The sequence below is a fragment of the Bombina bombina genome, chromosome 3, assembly GCF_027579735.1.
Source record: "Bombina bombina isolate aBomBom1 chromosome 3, aBomBom1.pri, whole genome shotgun sequence".
NCBI classification, from domain to species: domain Eukaryota; kingdom Metazoa; phylum Chordata; class Amphibia; order Anura; family Bombinatoridae; genus Bombina; species Bombina bombina.
The window spans coordinates 667,120,414-667,146,102 of NC_069501.1; positions in this window are offsets into that span (position 1 = coordinate 667,120,414).

The window sequence follows — 25,689 nt, forward strand, 5'->3', positions numbered from 1 at the left end:
GAGAATAATTCACTCACCAATAATTCCGCGGGAATTTTTTTTTTTTTTTGCAACTTGTAAATATATACAAAGATAATAAAAAGAAAAGACACAGGTGTATAAATAGTTAAGTAGCATCAAATGTAAATTTATTTTTCCACATATCACTTTTTTAAATATAAACAATTCTTGCTAATTGTAGAACTAATAGGCTAGGCCATTTGCCCCCAAGTCAGCAGTATTTTTGTTTATATTAATAATACTATTTTTGGTACATTTTATTTTGTTAACCCACCCTTCAAAAAAAAAAAAAAAATATTACAATACCATAACATATAAAATTCATGAATAAGTCTATTCTCAAAAATAATGTAGAGAGACAGATTTGTATTACAGGTAAAATATTCCAGAATAAATCAGAAACATATTCCAGAAGCCAAAATATACTGTACATTAACTATATGTAGCACTGCTAAAAAATAGCAGACTGGTTATTGGAACTAGTCTCATAGGAATGTAAATTATACAATCCATCAAAAGCTACTAGAACCTTCCAGCGAGTTCCATGCAAAGTCCTTTACTTTATCACCATCTAGTGGCAGTAAAGGGGTACAGCTGCTGTGTCAGTTTTTCATAATGCTGTAAATCCAGGAAATTAGAAGCAAAAATACATTGATCACCAGGGAGCAGATGTTTAGGGCAATTTATATTTTCTGTCTCAATAATCACTTCAAAACTGAATATCATATTATAAGATATCAGACAGCATACAAATTCCTAACAAAGTTATGAACTACTTACATTTTCCTGTGTAAGCAGTTCTCTCTCCACATCCTTTCCCTTGCACTTTGTATACCTTTTTTCTTCTTTTTTTTTAAATATATATTTTTTTCTATGGCTAGTTACACTAATTATTCCTTGAAAATAGGTTATTCAATGTACTTCAGCCCACAGTAATTTTAGCATTAAATGGACACTAAATACATTTTTTACACCTCCCTCTAATCATGAGTGCTGCCATATTGGAACCTAGATTACACTGCAGGTATCTAAAGGAGATTTTACAGCACATGTGCATATAGGTCAGCAATGGAATATAGTGAAATATAGATTTCAACATGACAGCACCCATGACTAGAGGGAGGTGGGGGAATAACCTTAATTATATGCTTATATAGGGCTAGATTACAAGTGGAGTGCTAAATTATCCAGCCATGTGGCTGGTTATAGCTACCGCAAGCTCGCGGTAGCATTTAGCACTCAGAAAATTAACCAGAAATCTGAATGGAGGAAATTCTATAAAAAATCACATTCACTTTGTTTCTAAAGTATATTTTATATGCCAGGTGTGCACTATATCTATATATGTATATATACACATAAATATCCTAGGGACATTTAATAACTTTCATGTAACAAAAGTGGTCTGGTTTTCCAGTACAATTCTATGAGATATTTGAGTTCTACTTTATATTTTATGGAGAGATCCATGATTAGGGTTGCCACATTCAATACAGAAAAATAAGGGACGCCTGCCGCAGTGGGGACCACAACCCCTCTGGGCCACGGATGACCACAGACCCGATGACGTGCCAAGCTTACCCAATGAGAACCCCTTAAAAGTATACATTGAGAACTTGCTTTTTCCCATTGGATGTATGCAGCAAGAAGAATGTGCAGTTGTCACATTGTTAATGCCATGCAATATAATTAACCTTCTCACTGCCAGGGATTTTATTTATATCAGTGAATATTCTAAAATTCCGAGATCTAGATGCAGTTAAGCCTTGATCCTTGTTTGTGGCTGAAAAAAGGACATCCCCATTACATACATACATAGTGCTGCCATAGACTGCTATAGATGTGTGCACACTCCTAAGCTCCTAACTGGCTTTAGTCTTCAACTAAGGATACCAAGAGAACAAATCAAATTTGATAATAGAAGTAACTTGGAAAGTTGTTTAAAATCGCATACCCTATCTGAATCGTTAAAGTTTAATTTTGACTTTACTGTTCCTTTAAGGTAAATTATTTACTATTACTGTCCTTTTAAAGCAGGGGTGGGCAGAATTTTGTAAGGCAAGGGCTACCTGTAATTTTATTCCAAGTGACGCGGTCACCTAACTAAAATAAAAAAACAGTCGCTGGCTGAAAATTGTATTTTTGCCACAAATACAGCTTTAAAAATCAGCTGCGATCTTTAATAATAAATACAGTCACACTCTTTACTTACTGTGAGAGCTCTCTCTTTACGTCATGCCGGGACTATCAAGCAACCTTATCTGTGTACCACACAATCAAGACGGCTCCAGTCTAGGGCTAGCGGAGTAGTCAACCCTATAACACATGGGAAACCCACAGCTCAGGTACAACAATGACAGTGAACTATTCTCAGCCAATCATAGACAGACTCATTCTACAAATTAATTTTATTGGCTGGACGCCATGTCAGGTTGATTAGGGGGCAGGTCCTGTTGGCTGCTCTCCATCCATCTGCCACTAGCTGAAGACTATTGCAAATAGTTGGGACAGTGATAGCAGCAGGACCTGCAGGCTCTGTAGCGCCTTATACAGCAACCAGAGACTGGTATAGCAGCAACAGTACTGACCTGCACAATTTGGTGACAACAAATTCTGGGGACAGAAAGCTGTAGAAACGAGCACAAAGTATAGCTAATATTAGTGTGTCTGAGAAAGTATCAGAGCAGCATCAACGCCTGGTACAAGTAAAAGAACCTGAGGGAAAGTAACAGACCCTGGGGAAAAAACACCAGACCATTCACCCAGCAGAGCCTGGTAACAAGTAACAGAGGACAGAACTAGAAAGTTGCAGCAGAATATCAGACAGAGCAGGACCTGGAACTGCCAAACCCAGGGATACCGAGCAGCATCTCAGCCTGGCGCATGAAGAGTCTGTACTATGGGCTGACCGCACTTGAGACAAAAAGTAGGAGAGTTTGGGACAGGCAGTAACCAAAGCTGGGGCAGCGAGTTCAGCTACAGCCGCGTTGCACATGCTGAAGTACACATACTGACGTCAAAAAGTGTGTACATTTATTCACAAAACACCAATTCACAACAATACAAAATACCCTAAGTTATTAAGTTGCTCAAGTTAAAAAGAGAAAGGAGGGAGTCAAGCGATGTAGATGTCGTACCCCCCTCCCCTCAAAACCATCCCCCAGCTAGAGCCTTACGAAGAGCCAGGAAAGCAGTTAGGAGGCCCTCGGTAGTAGTTAGTGGGGGTCATTTTAGGAAGCTGGTACCTAGGGTGGCATCCATCGGACTAAAGTGCCCCTCCTTTCTTTGGCAGATGGCACAGGATGGGAAGCCATTCTCCAACTGATTCAGGCTTCCTTGGTGCCGAAGATGTGGAAGGTTTACTGCAAACATTGGGGACAATGGGTGTCATTTTGTCAGCGGAGGGGTAGCGAAGCACACACAGCATCTCAGGTACTGGTCCTTGAGTAATTGTCGTGCTTGAGATGAGAGGGTGTATCCACCAGCAATAGGATTTTTTAACAAGGCTCTGGGCAATGCGGACCACGGTAAGTCCTTCTTGGTACAGCAGGTACTGAAGGGCTGGGGCAGGCTGGCCCCTCGCATGATGGATCAGAGGGAGCCTATTACCCCTCTTTGCCTGAGGCAACTGGTGTTGGCCTTGCGGGAGGTGTGTTCATTGGAGTATGAGGCCATGCTATTCCGCACGGCATTCTCCTTAGTTTTCGTGGGAGCATTCCGTTTAGAAGAGCTTGTGTCTTCCGCCCGAGCACGAGGCTCGGGTGGAATACAGGTAGGGCATTTCAGGTCGTCAGATGACGGGCTGTTGCTGTTGGTCCCTTGGTCTAAGATGGATCAGGAAGGTAAAGGGGCTTGGTTGCCATTAAGCAAGCATGATTTCCCCGAATGTTGCCGGTAATGAGTGTCAGGGACATTGAACGGATTAGACCGGCAGGAGGGCAACAATTCCTGGTACATGAGGATGGCAGTGCATTGTCACTATTCCAATTTAAGAAGGTTCTGGCAAGTGCTGCGGGGGGCCACGTGGTTGGACCCAGGCAGGATTGCCCCCCATTCGTTTAGAATAGTGGCGGCCATGTGAGTGGCGGCTAAAGAGTCATCCCTGGCAGAGATAAAGCGCTTAGGCCGTTGGAAGTCAGGGACGTACAAAGCGTACATCAGGCCCTTACCATAAAAATAAAAAAAATTAGAAATGCACCTGCGGGGTAGGCTGGGTAGCCCCTTCCATGAGTGTTTGGCAAATTCAAGTTATGCTTCAGGGGGGGCATGACAGTGGGTTATGCTGCGGGGGGGAAATAAATCCTGAGTAGGGGCCTGAGTTTCGAGTAATGTTGTTCACTCCTGTTTCACCAGGTGTTTTAGCTGAGAATTCCCCTCCAGTGCGGGTGTGGATAATTGGACATTCGCATTATCCACTTGGCGTCCATCAGGGCGCTCCGTTCCCGAAGGTCATCAACTTGGATTTGCAACGTCCAAAGCCAACTTCAGATGGTTAGGTTGAGGGGTTTGACTTGGGAGGGGTTTGACTTGGGAGGAACTGCCAGGCTCTCCTAACCACAGATTATCGTGTTGCACCTTGGTGGGCAATGATATAGGGTCGGTTCCGGCTTTGGACCTCATTAAGAGAATGGTGGCTGACATAAATGGGTGCATGCATGGCTTCACGGCATGAAGATAGGGTGGTCAAATGTGGTTGCTCCACTGCATTGGGCGCTACATCGCACCCAGAGGGCGGCCTATAATATCGGAAGAAAGGTCAACAGGGAGCTGGGTAAGAGCAGTACACGGGACTGGGTGGTTTTGTTATTCAACACAAACTTATAATGGCTGACAAGAAGGACCTTTATCACCCTGATGGTGTGCACCTGACGGATGTTGGGTGTAGACTTATTTCTGAAGGACATCAGGAAGGCACTTTTAGGAGTAATCTAAAAATAAATAGTTATATAAACAGACACACAAAATATTGTTTGTTGTGAAAGTTGATTGGCGACAAGGTAAATTTTTTTTATTTAATTAAAGGTACCGGTTGGCGTAGGTGGCGGCAAGAGTAATTTATTGTAGTTCCTCTGTGTGGCGGTTGGGGCAAGGCTCTAGGTGCGGGCATCGAGAGAGAAAAGTGACGGTCTGGAAAAAGGGAGGGGTTACACCCACTAGTGCTGGCCTAGGGGTCCTCTCCCTTTCCGAATGCAGGCTGAAGATCTCTGTTATCACAGCTCTCTCTCATGCCATGGGGGAGGAAACAGCCGGGTGTTCCGCTGCCAACCTCGAAGGAGCCTTGGCCGTCTGTCAGTAGGGGTTAGTTTTAGGGTTAATTGTTTATTGAATTAAACGTGACTGTGACCAGTTTTTCTCCTACTAAAATTGTTGTGTGTTTATTTCTTAGAGTTTAAAGTAACTTAGATAACTTATGACAGAATAGGTGGTTTGTCTCATGATAGTGGAGGGCCCTCTAGTGGGCCTGTAACAACATTAAGAGACAACTAACTTGAAGTCTGGAGTGCTCTAATGTTTTGTTTGCTACATTGTTGCAAGTGGGGAGGTGGGTGTTTGTGCTTACCTTTATAGGTCCCTGCAGCAGTGATCCTGGCCTCTTCCTGTTCCTGACTTCAAGGAGAAATCTTCCCGTCCCATGGGTTGAAGAAGGTGGCAGCAACAATGCGGCTTGGTGAGGTAGTACGATGCCCCAGCCGGGGTAAGTTTAGTTGAGCCAGCCTTTTGTAAGGGTCTTAACATAGCTTCTACCTTTTGCAGGGGGGTTGTACGACTCGCCAGCGGAAGATCACCCTAGAGGGCTTGGGAAATATGCCCTAGCTGACGGTCAAGGCAAAGGCTCTATGTGCGGGCATAGAGAGCGAAGAGTGATGGTCTAGAAAAAGGGAGGGGTTACATCCACTAGGTGCTGGCCTAGGGGTCCTCTCCCTTCCACATACAGGCCGAACATCTCTGTCATCACAGCTCTCTCTCCTGCCATGGGGTGGGAACAGCCGGGTGTCCCACTGTCAACCTTGAAGGAGCCTTGGCTGTCTATCAGTAGGGGTTAGTTTTAGGGTTTAGATACCGCCACTGTGTAGTTACAAGTTATATATATATATATATATTGAAATATGAGTGCCTAATATTGGATAATATTAGCCTAGCAGTTAAATAGTTTATTGAATAAACGTGACCGTGACCGGTCTTTCTCCCACTAAAAGTTGTTGTGTGTTATTTCTTAGAGTTTAAAGTAACTTAGATAACGTGTGACGGAATAGGTGGTTTGTCTCTTATGATATTTTTATTTTAATATATTCTTATTGTAGGTCTCATATAATATTAGGAACACACATCCATACATTATTAATTAACACACATTAGTTTATACACACAAACACACACACTTTTATTTAATAAAACACATTCACATTTTTTGTTTAAAATTGTATTCTCTATCTGAATCATGAAAGAAACATTTTGGGTTTCATGTCCCTTTAACCAATATATAGCTTATTTTACTTTAGTCATTTATAAATTTTGCCCATCCCTTTTTTAATTTACATCCCATTTTTTTTCTAATCTCATATATTTTCTATTTTTTATTAAAAAAAATTAATTTGACTATTTAGCCCCCCCCTTTCTTTTTTTTGCATCCCTTATTGTTTAGCTTAATTTTGTTCTAAGCCTATTTTTTTTTTACTATTTAGCCCATCCCCTTTTTTTTATTTACATCCCTTTGTTTAATTTTACCGCCACATTTTTTTTATTTGCAGGGATATAGAATAGAGATAGTTATGGTCTAGATAGGTCAGGTAGTAAGTTTTGGGGATATTAAATTTAGGGTTTAGTTAGGTGAATTAGAGTAGGTAGGTAAGCTATGGACTTTAGTGTTAGGTTAGAGTTAGAGAGGAAGGAGAAAGGGATGGATAGGCCTAATGAAGTTGGGAGGTGGTGGCTAGGGGGAGGGCAGTGGAGAGGGGGGATAGAGGGAGGGGGGAAGTAGGGAGTAGTATGGGCAGGTCTAGGAGCCGAGGATGGGGTGGAGGATTTGTCCTTCCTCAAACCCTGGCAGAGGAGGGAAGGAGAGAGGGTGGAAGAGGAGTGGAGGTGGGAGGAGTCAGCCTCAACTAGGCACAAAAAGAAGAGGGAGAGTGGGGCAGACTGTGGCAAGTGGGGGTGGGCTGGTGGTAGCCTGTCACAGCCTGCAGGGACAGAGGAGGGAGAGAGGGCTGGTCCCCAGTCACAGGAGGAAGAGTCTGTGTCTGCTGGCCCTTCAGGGTGTGAAGGGCAGGCTAAGAGTGGGTGAAGTACTCCAAGGAGGAGAAGGAGGCTCTGGTTGAAGCCTACTTGGAGAGGGCACCTCAGCTGGAGAACCCTAACCTGAGGTTGAGTGTCAGGAATAAGTTGTGGGAGGAGATATGAGTGGCAATCATTCTACTGCCAGCATAAAACATTGTTATCACTAATAGAACAGAGAACAAGCAAATCATGCCGACAGAAAATGAACAAGCGTGAGTGGAGACAGCTGTTACTATCGCAACATGCAGAGTTATTTTAATACTTGGAGGATGATATCACTGTTTCACATATATCACAATCAGAGTATCCAAGATATATTATGTAGTATGCAGTCACTGCCAAGCAAAGTAATAAAGCAGATAAAGATGTTATAACTGGTAAGTGGTTAGTCAGGCTGTAGGTATCAGGAAAGCCAGGTCCTGCATGATCAGATGCTTATATTAGCACTTAGATATAATAAGCCATACAGTCCACAAACCCTTATACATCATTTCACATATCCTCTTTCAAAGTAGGCTCTGAATATCAATCCAGTCGCTCAAATGTTAGTAAATGCTGTAGGTGCAGTGGCAAGCATGGATAATAAATAAGTAAGTGCAGCAAGCAGGCATGTATAGAGTTGATGGACTAGGGTAGGATACAGGTAATAGGCTGGAGAAAAGCACTCATACAAAATAGCAAGGCTTCCTTATAGATAAACAACCTTGTATTTGAAAAGCAAGCCCCAAGCCGTGGTAAAGCACAGTCTGTAGTTACTCACTACCCTTAGCGTGTCCTCCGTCAAAGAAATCCTCTTGCGCGTCTCAGTCTAAGTCTCTGTTGCAATGTTTCCGGCTCCAACTCTGCTCAGCTGGTCTCCACACTGACACGCTGTTCAGCTCCTCCTCCGGTCGTGACGTCACCCGGCTGGGCAGTCTATTGTCGCTGTGAACTGTACAGTAGGATTGGAGTCCCAGTACTCCAAATAATGTAACAAAAAAATATCCAAAAATGTTCCAGCAGACAAGAGTGTTTATAAAGTATAAAAAATGAACTTATTAGGACAAATTTAAAAATGATTACAAAAATAGGCAGACTCCTTGCAAAACAGTTGGGAGTGATAGTAAGTCTGACCGGTTTCAGCCAAACAGGCTGTAGTCATAGACATCATTAGTTGTATTGTTATCACTAGGTGGTGGTCCTAGTGAGCAGATTTACCTGAAGTCATGGGAGGAATGTAAGCTAAGGAGACTTTGCATTTTTGGTTCAGGACCCTGGCTAGCGCTCGTGATTGGTGGCTACATTTAGCCACCCAATAAGCAAGATCAACCCAGGTTCTGAACCAATAATGTAATAAGCTTTATATTATTGCTTTTCAAATAAAGATATCAAGAAAAGGAAGAAAATATGATAATAGGAGTACATTAGAAGGTGGACTACAATTGCATGCTCTGTCTGAATCATGAAAGTTTAATTTTGACTTTACTGCCCCTTTAAGTGCATCTTAACATAGTTGTAGTGGATACATTCATCATGATTTCTGGACTCAGAGAGGCTATCTGCTCAAACAAGCAAGGATATATATTTTAATTTTTTCTATCTAAATCATATTTATGTACTATGTGTAATACAAAGAGTCGCTTGGAGGCACAATCTCTAAATATACACCTCTGGTTGTATTCTCTGTATATCTCTCTAACTCTCTATCTTTCTGACTATCTCTCTCTCCTATAAATAACTATATATCTGTATCTATCTATCTATCTATCTATCTATCTTTCTATCTATCTATCTATCTATCTCATATAAATACCTATATATCTGTATCTCTCTCTCTCTCATATATATACCTATATATCTGATATAAGTTCTGACTCCAGTGAAATATTGTCTATATAGAATGATAACCAGTCATTATTAATACAGGTTAGTAATCTTTTCTCACCACAATTTGACATAATTAAAAATGAGTTAAGTGGTATCTCTTGTGAACTTAACAATCTTAATCAGGAAGTTAAACAATTCGCCACTAGGATGGAAGAAGCAGAGGATAGAATATCTGCTTTAGAAGGTATGGTTAACCAACAAGAAAATATCCTATCTAAACAACAGTCCATAATTCAAAATATGGAAGCTCGTCTGGAGGATCAAGAGGATTGCTCCAGACGCAATAACATAAGGATTCCAGGTATCCCTGAAACAGTAGAATATGACAATTTAATTGAATTTACCTCCCTAACACTACCCCTGGCTTTAGGGTTTCCCCCGCAAGCCTTACCTTTGTCCGTTGAAAGGGCACATAGGTTAGGAGCAAAAAAAATCTTTGATAGCGGCCTAGTCAGAAATAGGACATGTATATTTAAATTAATCAAGTATCAGGATAAAGTGGAAATGCTGAGACTTTACAGGAAATTTGATACTTTTACCATAAATGATAAAAGAGTTATGTTATTTCAAGATTTTTCTAACGAGACAGTTCAAAAAAGAAAAGCTATGTCTCCCATATGCACGATTATGATAAATAAGGGTATTAAAGCACGTATGATCTACCCCGCTAAAATTATAGTGGATGACAATGGCAATAAGCTTATGTTCACTGAGCCCGCTAAAGCAAGAGAATACAGGGATTCCAAATGATAATCAAGTGAGATAGTTACTCTCATACTTACTATTAAGATACAGGAATGTTTGTGATTGTTGTGAATGCGAAGATTTCTATTTTAACTTTTTATTATTTTTTTTGTCCTTTTGACCTCTCTTAGTGCTACGTCCTTGAAAAGAATATTTGTAAGCTGGAATGAATTATTCACTGAGGGTGATGTTTTGTACAGATCTCTATTTAGACTTACTTATGTTATATTGATATTTGTATGGCTCCCTGCATAGATTAGGGGTTATAGTAGTATTTTACCGGGTAAGAGTTTGGATTGTTAGAAATTGGATCTTATAATAGAAGCGGAAGGAAAGACAGAGATATTTGGGATTGTAACTGGCTTAAGACCTTGTATCCTATTTTATTATGCTTGATGTAATAGGAAATTTTACGATTTCATCCTGGAACGTGGGGGGTATTACTAATCTAATAAAACGTAAGGTGATAATTAAAAAATTAGGTTCGTTGGAACCAAGTGTAGCATTTATACAGGAAACGTATTTAAAGGATATTGAGATTCCCAAACTGAGATGTAGATGGAGATGGATAGGGGAGGTCTTCGCTACTCCATGTAGTGGTAGGAAATTAGGGGTTGCAATACTGTTAAATAAAAATTTATCATACCAAATAATACAGGCGGAAGTAGATCAGGAGGCTAGGTATATACTTTTACAAGTACGAATAAAGGGGATAAGATTTGTCTTTTGCAATATCTATGCGCCGAATATTTTTTCTAAAGATTTCTGGGAAAAGCTGAAGAGTAAGCTATTACCTTTCATATCAGATAATCTCGTGATAGGTGGTGATTTTAATCTCTCGTTTTGTCCTGAGTTAGATAGATTTAAAAAAAAAAACATAGCGGTATATAACAGTCAAGCTAAATATATGAAAAAAATTCTGTTGTCAGTTTAAACTAATCGACGTCTGGAGACTTCAAAATCCAGACCAGCGTGTATTTACTTGCGAATCTAAAAAATACAGGACATTTTCAAGAATAGATTATTTATTAGTCGCTGAATCTCTCTCTCTGCAGAAAGTCAAGGCCGCAATAGGTGATATAGCGATATCCGACCATGCGATTGTCTCACTGTCATTTTTATCTTCTGAGAAGCAGGTGAATAAGAATCTAACTATTGTATTCCCACGGTATATGCACAAGAATATTAGATTTAATTTATGGTTAAAACAGAAATGGAAAAATTATTGTACTTTTAACATAGCATATTTTCAGAAAATTGAAACTTTTTGGGAAGCCTCTAAGGCGTATCTAAGGGGAGAAATTAAGGCCTATATGTGTAAAAAATAGCGCAAAGATAAAAGGAGAGAAATCCAACTCGCTAAACAGGTTAAGCATAGTTATCAGAAATATGTTGGAGATCCAACTTGTGCATATTGGAAAAAGTATTCTAGCGCTAGACAGGAACGGGATGTTTTTTTTAAACAAAAATCCTTAGAAGAAGAGACAAAACTAAACCTTCGTTTCAAGGGACATTTTGGTTATTCAGCTAAATTTATTGCTAAATTAGTCAAGGGTAGAAAGAAAAAAAACTATATATTAGCAATTAGGGATCAAGACAATAGATATACGGGAGTTTCTGATTTTAACAAAACATTATTTTTGTATTATCAAAAACTTTATACGCAGAGTACCAATCATGTACAGAATCAGGAAAAATTCTGGTCTCAAATAAAAATCCCTAGAGTTTCACAAGATCTTTTGGAAAGGCTCAATGCCCCCATTTCAGCAAACAAGATAGCGGAAGCAATTGATAAGGCCAAGTTAAATAAAGCTGCCGGGCCAGATTGTCTGCCTGCAGAGTATTACAAAATACTCGCAGAAGAAATTAAACCTACCTTAGAAAAATTGTTTAATAGTTATTATAGAAATGGGAACTTACCTTCAGAATACTTTGCAGCTGCTAACATCTCTCTGATTCTTAAAAAGGGAAAAGATGCAGAGGATCTAGGGTCTTACAGACCAATTTCCGTACTTATTGCGGATTATAAAATACTATCCTCTATCTTAGCATCTAGATTAATGTTATGTCTTGATGAAGTGATACATCCAGATCAATCAGGGTTTATGGCTTCCAGAAATGTTTCTAAAAATACACGGAAAGTGACAACCTTATTAGACTATATATGGAATATTCGCCAAAATCCAGGTAGACATTTTAAATATGATTGCGCACTTTTAACCCTTGACGCTGTTAAAGCATTTGATTCCATAGAATGGGAATATTTATTTCAGACTCTCGAAAAGTTTGGGTTTAAAAATGATTTTGTTCGGTTTGTTCGTAATATCTATCAGTGTCCAATATCCTATCTCCTAATCAATAATAATCTCACCCCGGGGATAAGACTGAAAAAAGGTACTAGACAAGGGTGCCCCTGTCTCCCCTTCTGTTTAACCTAGCATTAGAACCTCTTGCCATAAGGTTACGGGATATATTAGAAGGCATTTCTATCGGTAAGACTGTCCTTAAAACTTTATTGTACGCGGATGATATACTAATCTTCATTTATAATACACCCAGGGCTATCCCGAGTGTGATAGATTGCCTGAACTTTTTTAGTTAATTCTCCAGTTATAAAGTGAATTATAATAAAAGCAAAATGATGTGGTTATATAAAACAAGTTATGTTGCAGACAATCTGGAATTCAAGGAGGTAGATGCTCTTAGATATCTGGGAATATATCTTCATAGAAATCCCGTAAGATGGTATTGCCTTAATTTCTTCCCGTTATTTCAGAAAATATATGCCGATCTGAAACTTTGGACTGCTCTTCCATTATCGTTGACTGCGAGAGTGAATCTTATTAAGACAATCATTTTTCCCCGGCTTCTTTTTCTTTTTACAGAATCTGCCCTTGATCCTATATAAAGCAGATATATGGAAATTCAATTCTAGTTTCTCACAATTTATTTAGCATAATAAGAAAAAATCACGAATCGCATTAGAAAAATTGATGCAACCTCGTGAAGCAGCCGGGCTAGCTTTACCCAATATAGCGTTTTATAATCTTGCAGCCTTGGGTAAAATTGCGCTTGATTGGCTCATAGAAACAAACTGGTTTTCAACATTAGAAATGGAGAATATTCTAGTCTCTCCCTTTTCTCTCAAAGCTCTATTACATATTCAACCAAAAGAAATACTGCATAATGTTAAAGGTTTAATATCAGTAAATAACGTAGTTCTCGCTTGGCAAAAAATATGTTCCCTTATAGGTCTGGATTACTCCTTTTCGGACTATCTGCCTTTAATAGGAAACCCCGAATTTCCCCCTGGAAACAATCAGCAGGTATTTAGAGAATGGTCTAATAAAGATCTTAAGTTAGTATCGCAATTTTTAACGGAAGAGCGACAAATAATCTATTTTGATATCTTGAAAGCTCAATTTGATCTATCAAGTAATAACTTCTATCCCTATCTACAAGTGCATCATTTTATTTCATCTAGGAGATAGAATGGCGGTGAGATAGTCGCATGGTCAGAGTTAAGGACAATTATGGTCATTGCTCATATCAAGCCCCCCTCTATCTCATTACTATACAGTATCATGCTCGCTAAACAAAGTGATTCTCTCATGGAAAAATTATGTGTAAAATGGATAACTAAGATTCCAAACATAGATGATGATATATTAAAAGATAGCTGTAAAACATTAAACAAATGTTGTATTCCAACCAGCTGGAGAGAAGGCCATATGTAACTGCTTAACAATTATTACTGTACACCCTGGAAAATGGCTAAAATGTATACGGGCCAAGATATCTTTTGCCCGCGTTGTGTCTTTATGAATGCAGATATTTTACATATGTTTTGGCATTGTCCTAGGATTCAACAATTCTGGAAGAAAGTGATTTTCTGGATTAATAGTTTGTATTCAACAAACATACAATTTAAAGTAGAGGATATTTTTCTGTTATTCCGTTCTAGTCAAAGGACAGTTCCATCAAGTAAAATTATAAATACAATTATTTTACTTGTTAGAATAGACAACTTATATTAAGTAATTGGAAAGCCAAAAAGATGCCTGGGTTCTCATTTTTTATTAAAGAAATCCAGTCGCAAATTATATTAGAATATTTCCATCTTTGGGATGCAAGCGAAAAACTGGGATGGTTGCCTATAATCAAAACGTATCCAGAGGATGTGCAAAAGACAATTCTATACCCATTTTTAAGTACTGATTGTTTTTTTGATTTGGTATTATTAGGAGATATTCCGGCAGATTGGGTTTTGAGTTATAGGTAGAACAATTGAAAATGCTGGAGAAGTCAGATGAGGAAATAGTCTCGGTAGACAATCGATATGGCAGGAGACCCTCAGTGGAAGGAAGAGGGGCAGACTAAAATTAATTAATTAGAGGGTCAATTTATATAATTTATTTATTAATTTATTTATTTTTGTTTTTGTTGTGTGATTGTGTTTTTGTTTCCAAGCTTATGATAAAATGAGCTGCCAGAGCTAAAAGAATTGACTGTTTTGTTATATTTTCTTTGTTTCTTTTTCTTATGATATCTCCACGCAGAAAGAACAAAAAAGCTTTATTTTGGTTATATTATTTGATATCTCTGTATATTGTGAATGATGCAATTTAATCATATTTTTTCTTTTAAGCTGTATATTTGTTTGCACCCTGCGTGGTGTAGTTTCATGTTCAAGTGTAATGGCTTCTTTATCTGGCAGCCACAAATATATAAATATAATAATAATTAAAAAAAAACCTATATATCTGTATCTCTTTCTCTCTCTCTCTCACTTTTATATATATATATATATATATATATATATATATATATATATATATATATTTATATATATATATATATATATATATAAAAATGATCTCTCTCTCTCTCATATATAAATAACTATATATCTGTATCTCTCTCTCTCATATATATATATATATTTCAGAAAATTGGTGTAAATGCACTCTCACCAACACTTGCCAGGGTGCTATGAAAGTAATTTGTAGCAATGTAGAAAAGAAGCACTCACTGAACTTTCTCCAACAGTGACAAAAATGTAATGGAATATAGTGACGTTTCGGGACAGCAATAGTCCCTTCCTCTGAACAATTGACAATGTGTAAAAACAGCCTTTAAATAGGCTCCAGATAACACTCCCCACAAGATTGACCAATCACGGCCAAATATTGAACACACCCCTCCTAGTGAACAATCAAAATCAATGATAGATAACAATATGTTTGTATAGTGCAAATATACATGGCAGAAAATATGTAAAATTAAAATTGGACCCTGAGTAGTCAGTACAATGGGGCAATCGCACTCCAGTCAGGTGCATGAATAGGCAGGTAGGAAAATTAAAAAACTAGGGGGCGGAGTCAGCCAGCAGAGGGGATAGATGTGTTTTTTCTTAGCTCTGCTACTCCATGTATAAATATTAATATAAAAATACCTTTTTACTTTTAGCTAAGAACGTTTTATTGTCAGTTAAGCCTCTAGCTATCTGTAGGCGATGGTTGTGATAACTATGGCCCGGATTTAGTGACTGATTAACATCACAGAAGGATCCAGACCCGGAGCATTGGTGGCCACAGAGTTCAGCTAAACAATATCGGACCAGCTAATAAGTAACAGCAATAACCTGTACACCTCTGACACGTCCTACATATCTAACCATGGAGGAAGCAAGCATCGCTATTCTCACCATGTTAGCGGAATTGGATCAAAAGATGTCTGCAGGTTTCGAAGATCTTAGGCATATAATGCAGGGCGCACACGTGGAGGCGGCCATCTTTACACTACAGAAGCATGCCACAGCTGAGGAGCAACTAGGGGAAGCGCAAACAAGTTTGAGCCCATCTATGAGAGAAGATAAGCCTACACATACCGGGAGATACACATCGGTGACTCCTGTTCCCTCCGCTTCAGATCTAGGCATGGTGAATGTTCCTGGGGCTGATCGGGAGAATGCTTGCACTGGTGATCCAGCAGTCAGGAATATCGGGGGTTTTGAGTTAGGAGTTTACAGTGCTACTGATGCCTTGGGGTCGGTCCGACACTTGGGAGCCTCCACAGATCATGGTTCTGTTCATCACGGACATCGCAAACTCACCAGTGAAGTCATGAGAGCAGCTTGGATCTCGGAGAGAGAATACCGCTCCAGCAGGCTTTTTGATAACAAACAGTTAATGGTTACTGGCATTAGCCGGTCAAAACAGAAGCTCCATGCCAAATGTGTTGATTTGCTTTGTATGTCAGACTATTCAACGGAGGTTCCACTGCCACAACACAGACTTGGTGTGGGTTAATGTATCATCTGGAACTTTATCTAAGTTAATTTGGACTATGGGTTCATAACATACTACTTGTATTATGATATTGGTGTCATATGTCTATCTGAATACTCCATGTTTTTGTTTAACCGTTTTTTAATTGTATAGGTGCGTAGTGCAGTTCATTATTCTTTTTGTTTTTCCTGTTGTCGGCAGAAGAGTAGACTCTGCCGCCCCATCTCCCATGCGGGCGTAGTTTTGCAGAGCAGCCAACTGTTTTGTTTTGCTTTAGTCTCAGAGTTGTATTGTTTGCCATGTTAATAGGGTGCTACATCTGAAGCCTAGTTTTTAATAGATGGCAATTTGCATATGACTGAATATTCTAAGTTTTGCATGTTTTCATTTATATTCCTAAGGAGAGATGGGATCTGCTTCCTATGTGAATCTCTTACATTAGATTGCACTTGGTAGCCCGACATATACCCTATTTTCACTTATTGCACCTCTGACTACAATATTTGAATCTCCTGATCCCCATATTGTTTATTTTGCTGTTCTTTCTGTATTAGCACCTACTAACATCTGGTCACCCATCGTCTACCTTTTGCATGAAGCTATGGAATAATAAACTCTTATGAGGTCGCTTATAAGGTTAGCTCAGATAAGACAGGCAAACATGGTTTACGACCATAATTTTAATATTCATTTTAGATAGTGAGTCACTGTCACTCTGCCGACGCACTGTTATGCCTCCTTTTGGGGTATTTTGCCTACTGTAAATATTATCCCTATGATTAGAGGTCCTAAACACTAGTAAATGTTTTCCTTTCCAGGTCCTATTACTTACACTGATCCTTACCTTGAGAGTGGGAACCTCATCCCCATATACCCCCCCCCCCCCCCTGACATGGGCTATATAACTCATTATAAGGCAATCACTGGTACTCTTCTTATATTGTTATCTTAATTATAATGCATCCTGAAGCATGTCATATATGATTGTTCCTCATATAATATTGATTACCACTTACTCTACTTTTTTGTATATTGTATACTATGCTATGGTATGTTTCTCCATAGAGATTTATATATACTAACTAGAGAAACCTAATAGTCTCTAATCCAGGCACCTTGGTCTGCCGATAATCCCTACTTGCTCATAATAACAAGCCTAATACAGTGCCTCCAGTTTATAGGTCACACAGGTGTATGATAACGCGTTTTCCATAATGCCCTCTAGTATGTAGGTATGGGTTCTGTTAGCAACAGTTCTTTTATCTAGATATATATTAGCATGCTGCACCTAGTTTGGTTTCTAGCCATCATTAACGCCTTGGGCTCAGGTATTTACTACTTTTTATTGTTTCTTTTCTGTTATCCTGTCCCCTGATACTGTTGATATTTTTTGCACATTTATTTCCACTTTATATTTAATATGAGTATATCAGCTCCATAGGAAACTAAGAGAGCTACAATCACTACAACCTACCTTCATTGCTATTATTTCTCTTATGTCTAAGTTGGTGTTACATAGTTTCCTCAGGACATTATTTTATCAGTACAAGCAGGGAAATCTTCATATCAGTAGTATTATTTTATATCTATACCTGTTACATGTAATTTTAGGTTTTGGAAGAAAGATCTGTCCTTGGCACATAAGAGAGATACAGTTTAGGTCTTGAGATTAACCTCATTATGCTCCCATATTGTTGTCTACAGATGCTCTATACCTTACCTAGATATTTTTAAGACTTTACTTAGCTATTAAAACTACAGTGCACATTGTGTCCCGATAATAGTAACTACAAGCTTGCCATATTGAAAGGCTCCGCCCTCCACTCCCCCTCCACCCCCCCTACTTTAATTTGAGCGGCTCTCGCCCGCTGCATCCCCCCCCCCATAAAACCATAAAGCTACCTCCCCCCCCTGCCCTAATTATATCTGAGTGGTAACTCTAATTTGCTTTCTATATGGCACGGAGGTGACCATTTTTGTTTTCTCTACTACCTTTATTATAAAACTGAAGTCTCACTATTGATTGCCCTAATATTATAATAATCTTTGAGCTATATGGATATATTATGCCCTTTCTCCAGGGCTTTGTCTGTAATACTTATTTAACAATATTGTATTTGCACTTCTCTGTAAATGTTCTGAGGCATTCTCTTTTGTTGTATTTGTGCACGACTTCAATAAAAAAAAAAACTAAAAAAAAAAAAAAACTAAGTGTAAAAAACAAAGTTGATGATCGTAATTACACCAATCAGCGACTTTCTTACACTCACAAGTCAACACGTCATCCAAAAGTAACACACACCCCTTATCACTAGGGATGCTCAAAGCGATCGTCAAACCAAATAGGAAAGTAAAAAATAGGGAAGTAAAAACTGATGGAATATAATTGTCGCTCTCCCAGAGCGCCTCATAGATATATCATCCTGACATGCACACAGGCTGTAAACGCAAATCGAATACCCAATCCTCACCATTGTAAACAAAATGTTACCTGTCGACATCTTATTATCAAACCTTGTCAGCATACTATAAGGCCCAGTTGAATGTAAAAAAAATATAAAATAACTGGTGTGATTAATGTACAAAACACGTTAAGTAGATGATCAACTTATATGATTTTACACACATCACTAGGGTAAACAAAGTAGCGATGTTTGGCCAATCAGCAGAGCCTAATAAGAAAGACCTGAATGCCTATAGGCGTGTCGTAGCTGTTCAATTATTGTAATGGGCTACCCGTGCCTAGTGGGCGTAATAGACACCACCCTGTGCACCCCAATAGGCTCGCAACTGTGCCTTCAGAAAACACGCACTATCAGAGCAAACATAGTAGCGAAATTTGATCAATCAAAGAGCCGAGTTATTAAAGGCGTATCTCTGCCTTTCAATCATCATAGGTTACCCGCAGCCAGTGGGCGTGCTCAACACAACAGTAAACAAACCGTAAACATACACTAGCGTCTGCAACCCGCCTATCTCCGCAAAATAAATCCTACGAAAGCAATCTCTACTATACAAAAGATCATGCCCTGGTACAATCCCTCGAGCTATGAATATATCCTCAGAGTATGTCTATCCCCCTATTTGCTGGTGTTGTGTGTGTGTGTGTGTACCCATTTCAGAGTTATACTCTGATCAACTTTTCCGGACAACAAAAGCAAAAAAATAATAAAAAGTAAAATTAAAAATAAAAATTTAAAGGGTAATCATCACAACAATTTCTGTCCTTCGTCCAGATTTTACATAACTAGCTTAATTCCAAATATACGCTGAAATGACGATAGCTGCCACTGCAAGTCTCACCTGTGTATAATAAGAACTGAGTCAATATTTACTCAGACAAAATATGCTTCTGTCATTGAACATAATCACAGAGGTCATCCTATTATTGTGAGATAAAAGTCACAAAGACCATAGCACCAAACAAGGGGGAAATGAATCAAACAATCCAGTCCTGTCCTATTGCACCAAATATAGAGTGAGATAAGCCCCAGAGCGACAACAACAGGGTACCAATATACAAAATAAAAAGTGCTGTGGTAAGTGGATTAAAATTGTTTAAAATATTATTTTGCACCAACAGAACTAACAATGACCAATGTAATTGTGTGACATCAGATCTACAGAGGACCATTCGAGTAGGGTACAGTTAATATACCATTGGAAATATATACCCAACACTGTAGCTCAAAATTACATTAAAGTTACAATAAGGCCTCCATAGAATTGCCATAAAGTTACAGAACAAGTTACCACAAACAATGGATAATGCACTCTCAAAGAATAAAAAGAAAGAAAAGAAAGAAAAAAGGGAAAAGCAAAAGAAAAAGAAGAAAAAGAAGGAAAAGAGGAAAAGAAAAAAAGAAGAAAAAATGAAAAAGAAGAAAAGAAGAAGAAAGAGAAGAAGAAGAAAGAGAAGAAGAAAAAAGAGAAGAAGAAGAAGACAAGGAACATAGTAATCTCCACACTATTCTCATTTCTCACAACAAGATTAGGGAGAATGTCGAGAAGAAGGGAAGGAAGAAGACCCCGAGGGTGGTAAATGGATCATGGACTCCCCAACTGTTGGGCAATGGACACCCAACACATGCACCATGAACTCCCAAATGTTGTCATAGATAACATTACCATCCTGTATGGGTATTGAGACCCCTAGGGTGCAAGGTCCCAAGTTGGTATATCCATCTTCCTTCTTTGCGTAATAGCATGTTTCCTCTATCTCCTCCCCTTCTTGGGATTGGCACATGATCGATCATTAACTGAGTGTCCTGCCTCCAAGAAATGTCTGGCCACTGGCTGGTCTGCCTTTCCACTTCTTATGGCCAAACGAATGCTTGACCTATGGTTGGCCATCCTAGTTCTAGCGTCATCTGTTGTTTTGCCTGTGTAAAATTTACCACAGGGGCAATTTAAGAGATATACTACAAACTGAGTAGTGCAGGTTAGAAAATGCTTGATCTCATACGTTTTGTTACTTTCAGGGTGGCGGAAATGAGTGCCAGTTAGCATCCCACTGCAAGTCACACAGCTGATGCAGCGATAGCATCCTTTCTTTTTTGTCTTGAGCCATGTTCGTGTGCCCCCTTCAGGATTGATGTCAGCTTTGACCAGATAATCTCTCAGGTTTCTTCCTCGCCTAAAACCAATCCTCGGTGCTCTCCAGTTTTTGAATGGTAAGGTATGATCAGCTTCAACCAATTTCCATTCTTCTTTGATGGTGTGGGTTAATGGTATGACGTCCGGAGAGTGTGTAGTAACAAAAGTGAGTTGATTCTCTAACTTAGAGGGAATGTCCGTTGCTGGTTCCATAGATAGCAATGCTTGGGTTTTCATCTCTAGCAAGCCTTTTCGCTTATATCCCCTTTCCACAAACCGTTGTGTCATCTCTTGTAGCTGTTGTTCACATAATGTTTCATTGGTGTTATCTCTAACTACTCGTTGATATTGGGCCTTGGGAATATTGTGAATGAGGCTGGGTTGGTGGCAACTTCTGGCATGCAATAGTGAATTGCGGTCAGTGGCTTTATGAAATAAGGTTGTCCCCAATCTTCCTTCAACTTTAAACACCCTGCCATCCAAGTAATCCACCATAGAATTGCTAACTGTGTGAGTAAATTTGATGGGACTCGTAAGAGAGTTTAAGTGGTCAATCCACAGCAGTAGACTTCTTTCTCCATCTGACCATACCAGGAATATATCGTCTATGTAACGACAATAATATCTGATGTTATCATCCTCAAAGACCTTCATTACAGACGATTCATATTGTGCCATAAACAGATTGGCCAGTGATGGGGCCACATTGGACCCCATCGCTTTACCTGAAATTTGTAGATAGAATGTCGAATCAAATAGGAAAAGGTTTTCCGTAAGACATAATGTAAGGAGACCAATTAATACCTCTTCTGGGGGGCCAATATATACAGCTTTCCTGAGGGCCTGGGTTACAGCCATGATGCCCTCTTGGTGAGGGATTACCATGTAGAGACTTGACACATCAAGGGTTACCAAAAGGTCACCATCAGTGATATTCTCCAGCTTCTTAATTCGAGTGATGAAATCATTTGAATCCCGTATGTATGATGGCATAGTTTTTACCAGAGGCTGTAAATAAAAGTCTACGAACTGGGCTAGAGGTCGAAGTAATGAACCCCTAGCTGAGACGATCCGTCTCCCTGGGGGATTGTTGGCATTTTTATGCACCTTTGGTAGAGTGTATAACAGAGGGATTAATGGATAATCACGACGTAAAAAATTATAATCCTGTTGTGTGATTAGTTCTCTTTCTTTGAATTCAATCAGCAGTGTGTCAATTTTCTTTTTTAACCTGAAAGTTGGATCTCCACTCAAAGGCAGATATGTTTTTTCATCTGATAATTGCCCCAGAATTTCGGTTTTGTAGTATATTGCATCCATCAGGACTATCGCCCCGCCTTTATCAGCGGGGCAAATCACAATTGAGGTGTCTTCTTTCAATGACTTGAGGGGCGATTTTTCATCCTTAGTGAGATTATCTCTAATCCTCATTCTTGGTCTATCCTTGATAGATTTTGTAAGAAAGCCCGTAAAATTATTAATTGGATTATTGGAAGAGGGATCAAATGACCCCTTGGATCTGAAGTTACACACTTGTTCCTGATCTGTGTTAAAGAATTCTTTTAGTCTTAGATTTCTACCAAATCTCTGAATGTCAATATAGACATCGAATTCATTGATCTTGGAGGATGGCACAAAAGATAGACCCTTGTTTAACAAACTCACTTCTGTCTTAGTTAGTGTTCGTGAGCTGATATTGAACACAATGTTTTCTACATCCTCCGTTGCTGGTGGCGGCGGGCAGTGCCCCCCCCGCCTCGTGTGTGGCCTCCACCTCTTCCTAAAAAACGGTTTGCTGATGGATGAGCAGCCAAGGGGGGTAAAGACGCTATGTTGGAACTGGAGGACTCCCTTTCATTTCTGTTGCTTCTTGATCGGGTCGTGACTCCCCTCTGGGTAACAGTTATGTTGCCCTGTTGTATTTCTGTCCCAGAACTGTCACCCGAGCTAGTATCCACCGTAGTCATGGATTTTTTAGTGTATCTTCGATCACGTCTAGGCCGGAATGTTCTCCTGTCCTCTGGTGACATCATCCATCTATAGATTGATTTATACGTATAGTCCTGTGTGACCGTCTGAAGTTTGCGGTTCTTGAAGGCTATAAGTTCTTGTTTGTAGCTCTTAATCTGGAGGCTAAGTTTGGACAACCAATTGGTGTTGGTATCCGATTCAAACATTCCTAGTTTTTCCAATTCAAATGTTTGTATCTCAGCCTTAACTTCTTGGAGAAGGTGACCCACTTCTCTGATAACTAGTAACATTAAGTCAAATGAGCATTTATTTAGAATTTTGCACCAATTGATGCAAAATTCATTATTAGATCTTCCAATCGTCGGGATGTTTCTAATTCTAAACCCCTTTGGTATCATCCTCTTTTTATGATAATCGGACAAGTAAGAACCATGTAGATTCATATCTATTTCTCTTTGCTTCAATTTTGTCAATGTATTATACAAGGACTGTGTTGATTCTTCCATTTTTTGCTCCTCTATGGAGCCAAATCGAATCAGTTCTGCGTCCTGGTCAGTAAAAGTAAAGATGTCCTCATGTTTGTCTTCAGAGGTGATACCACTCGGGTTGACTGGAACCTCAATGTCCATGCTATCCATGTCCTCTCTATGGGTCATGTTGTCAGTTCCACAGATGTGTCAAAAAAGAATAGGAAGGGGGAAGAGTAATCCGGGTATGTAAACAACCCCAATGTGGGTGCACTGCACATGAAAGTCAATATTTCAGAAAATTGGTGTAAATGCACTCTCACCAACACTTGCAACTTGTCAGGGTGCTATGAAAGTAATTTGTAGCAATGTAGAAAAGAATCACTCACTGAACTTTCTCCAACAGTGACAAAAATGTAATGGAATATAGTGACGTTTCGGGACAGCAACAGTCCCTTCCTCTGACCAATTGACAATGTGTAAAAACAGCCTTTAAATAGGCTCCAGATAACACTCCCAACAAGATTGACCAATCACAGCCAAATATTGAACACACCCCTCATAGTGAACCATCAAAATCAATGATAGATAACAATATGTTTGTATAGTGCAAATATACATGGCAGAAAATATGTCAAATTAAAATTGAAATTGCACCCTGAGTAGTCAGTACAATGGGGCAATCGCACTCCAGTCAGGTGCATGAATAGGCAGATAGGAAAATTAAAAAACTAAGTGTAATAAACAAACAAAGTTGATAATCGTAATTCCACCAATCAGCGACTTTCTTACACTCACAAGTCAACACGTCATCCAAAAGTAACACACACCCCTTATGACTAGGGATGCTCAAAGCGATCATCAAACCAAATAGGAAAGTAAAAAATAGGGAAGTAAAAAGTGATGGAATATAATTGTCGCTCTCCCAGAGCGCCTCATAGATATATCATCCTGACATGCACACAGGCTGTAAACGCAAATCGAATACCCAATCCTCACCCAGCAACGGACATTCCCTCTAAGTCAGAGAATCAACTCACTTTTGTGACTACATACTCTCTGGACGTCATACCATTAACCCACACCATCAAAGAAGAATGGAAATTGGTTGAAGCTGATCATATTACCATTCAAAAACTGGAGAGCACCAAGGATTGGTTTTAGGTGAGGAAGAAACCTGAGAGATTATCTGGTCAAAGCTGACGTCAATCCTGAAGGGGGCACACGAACATGGCTCAAGACAAAAAAGAAAGGATGCTATCGCTGCATTAGCTGTGTGACTTGCAGTGGGATGCTAACTGGCACTCATTTCCGCCACCCTGAAAGTAACAAAACGTATGAGATCAAGCATTTTCTAACCTGCACTACTCAGTTTGTAGTATATCTCTTAAATTGCCCCTGTGGTAAATTTTACACAGGCAAAACAACAGATGACGCTAGAACTAGGATGGCCAACCATAGGTCAAGCATTCGTTTGGCCATAAGAAGTGGAAAGGCAGACTAGCTGGTGGCCAGACATTTCTTGGAGGCAGGACACTCAGTTAATGATCTAAGATTCAGACTGATCGATCATGTGCCAATCCCAAGAAGGGAAGGAGATAGAGGAAACATGCTATTAAGCAAAGAAGCAAGATGGATATACAAACTTGGGACCTTGCACCCTAGGGGTCTCAATACCCATACAGGATGGCAATGTTATCTATGACAACATTTGGGAGTTCATGGTCCATGTGTTGGGTGTCCATTGCCCAACAGTGGGGGAGTCCATGACCCATTTACCACCCTGGAGGGTCTTCTTCCTTCCCTTCTTCTCGACATTCTCCCTAATCTTGTTGTGAGAAACGAGAGTAGCGTGGAGATTGTATTTATTTTAACTAGGTAGAATAGTAACTCAATAGTTATTAACTATTTAATAACTACCTAGCTAAAATAAATACTAAAGTACCTGTAAAATAAAACCTAACCTAAGTTACACTAACACCTAAAACTACACTATAATTAAATAAATTAACTAAATTAAATACAATTAACTAAATTATATACAATTATCTAAAGTACAAAAAAACAACACTAAATTATAGAAAATAATAAACAAATTACAGATATTTAAACTAATTACACCTAATCTAATAGCCCTATCAAAATAAAAAAAGCCCTCCCAAAATAAAAAAAAACCCTAGCCTAAACTAAACTACCAATAGCCCTTAAAAGGGCCTTTTGCAGGGCATTTCCCCAAAGCAATCAGCTCTTTTACCTGTAAAAAAAAATACAAACAACCACCCCCAAACAGTAAAACCCACCACCCACACAACCAACCCCCTCAATTAAAATACTATCTAAAAAACCTGAGCTCCTAACCTAAAAATAAAACCCACCCAATACACCCTTAAAAAAACCTAACACTAACCCCCTGAAGATCAACTTACCAGGAGACGTCTTTATCCAAGCCGGGCGAAGTGGTCCTCCAGATGGGCAGAAGT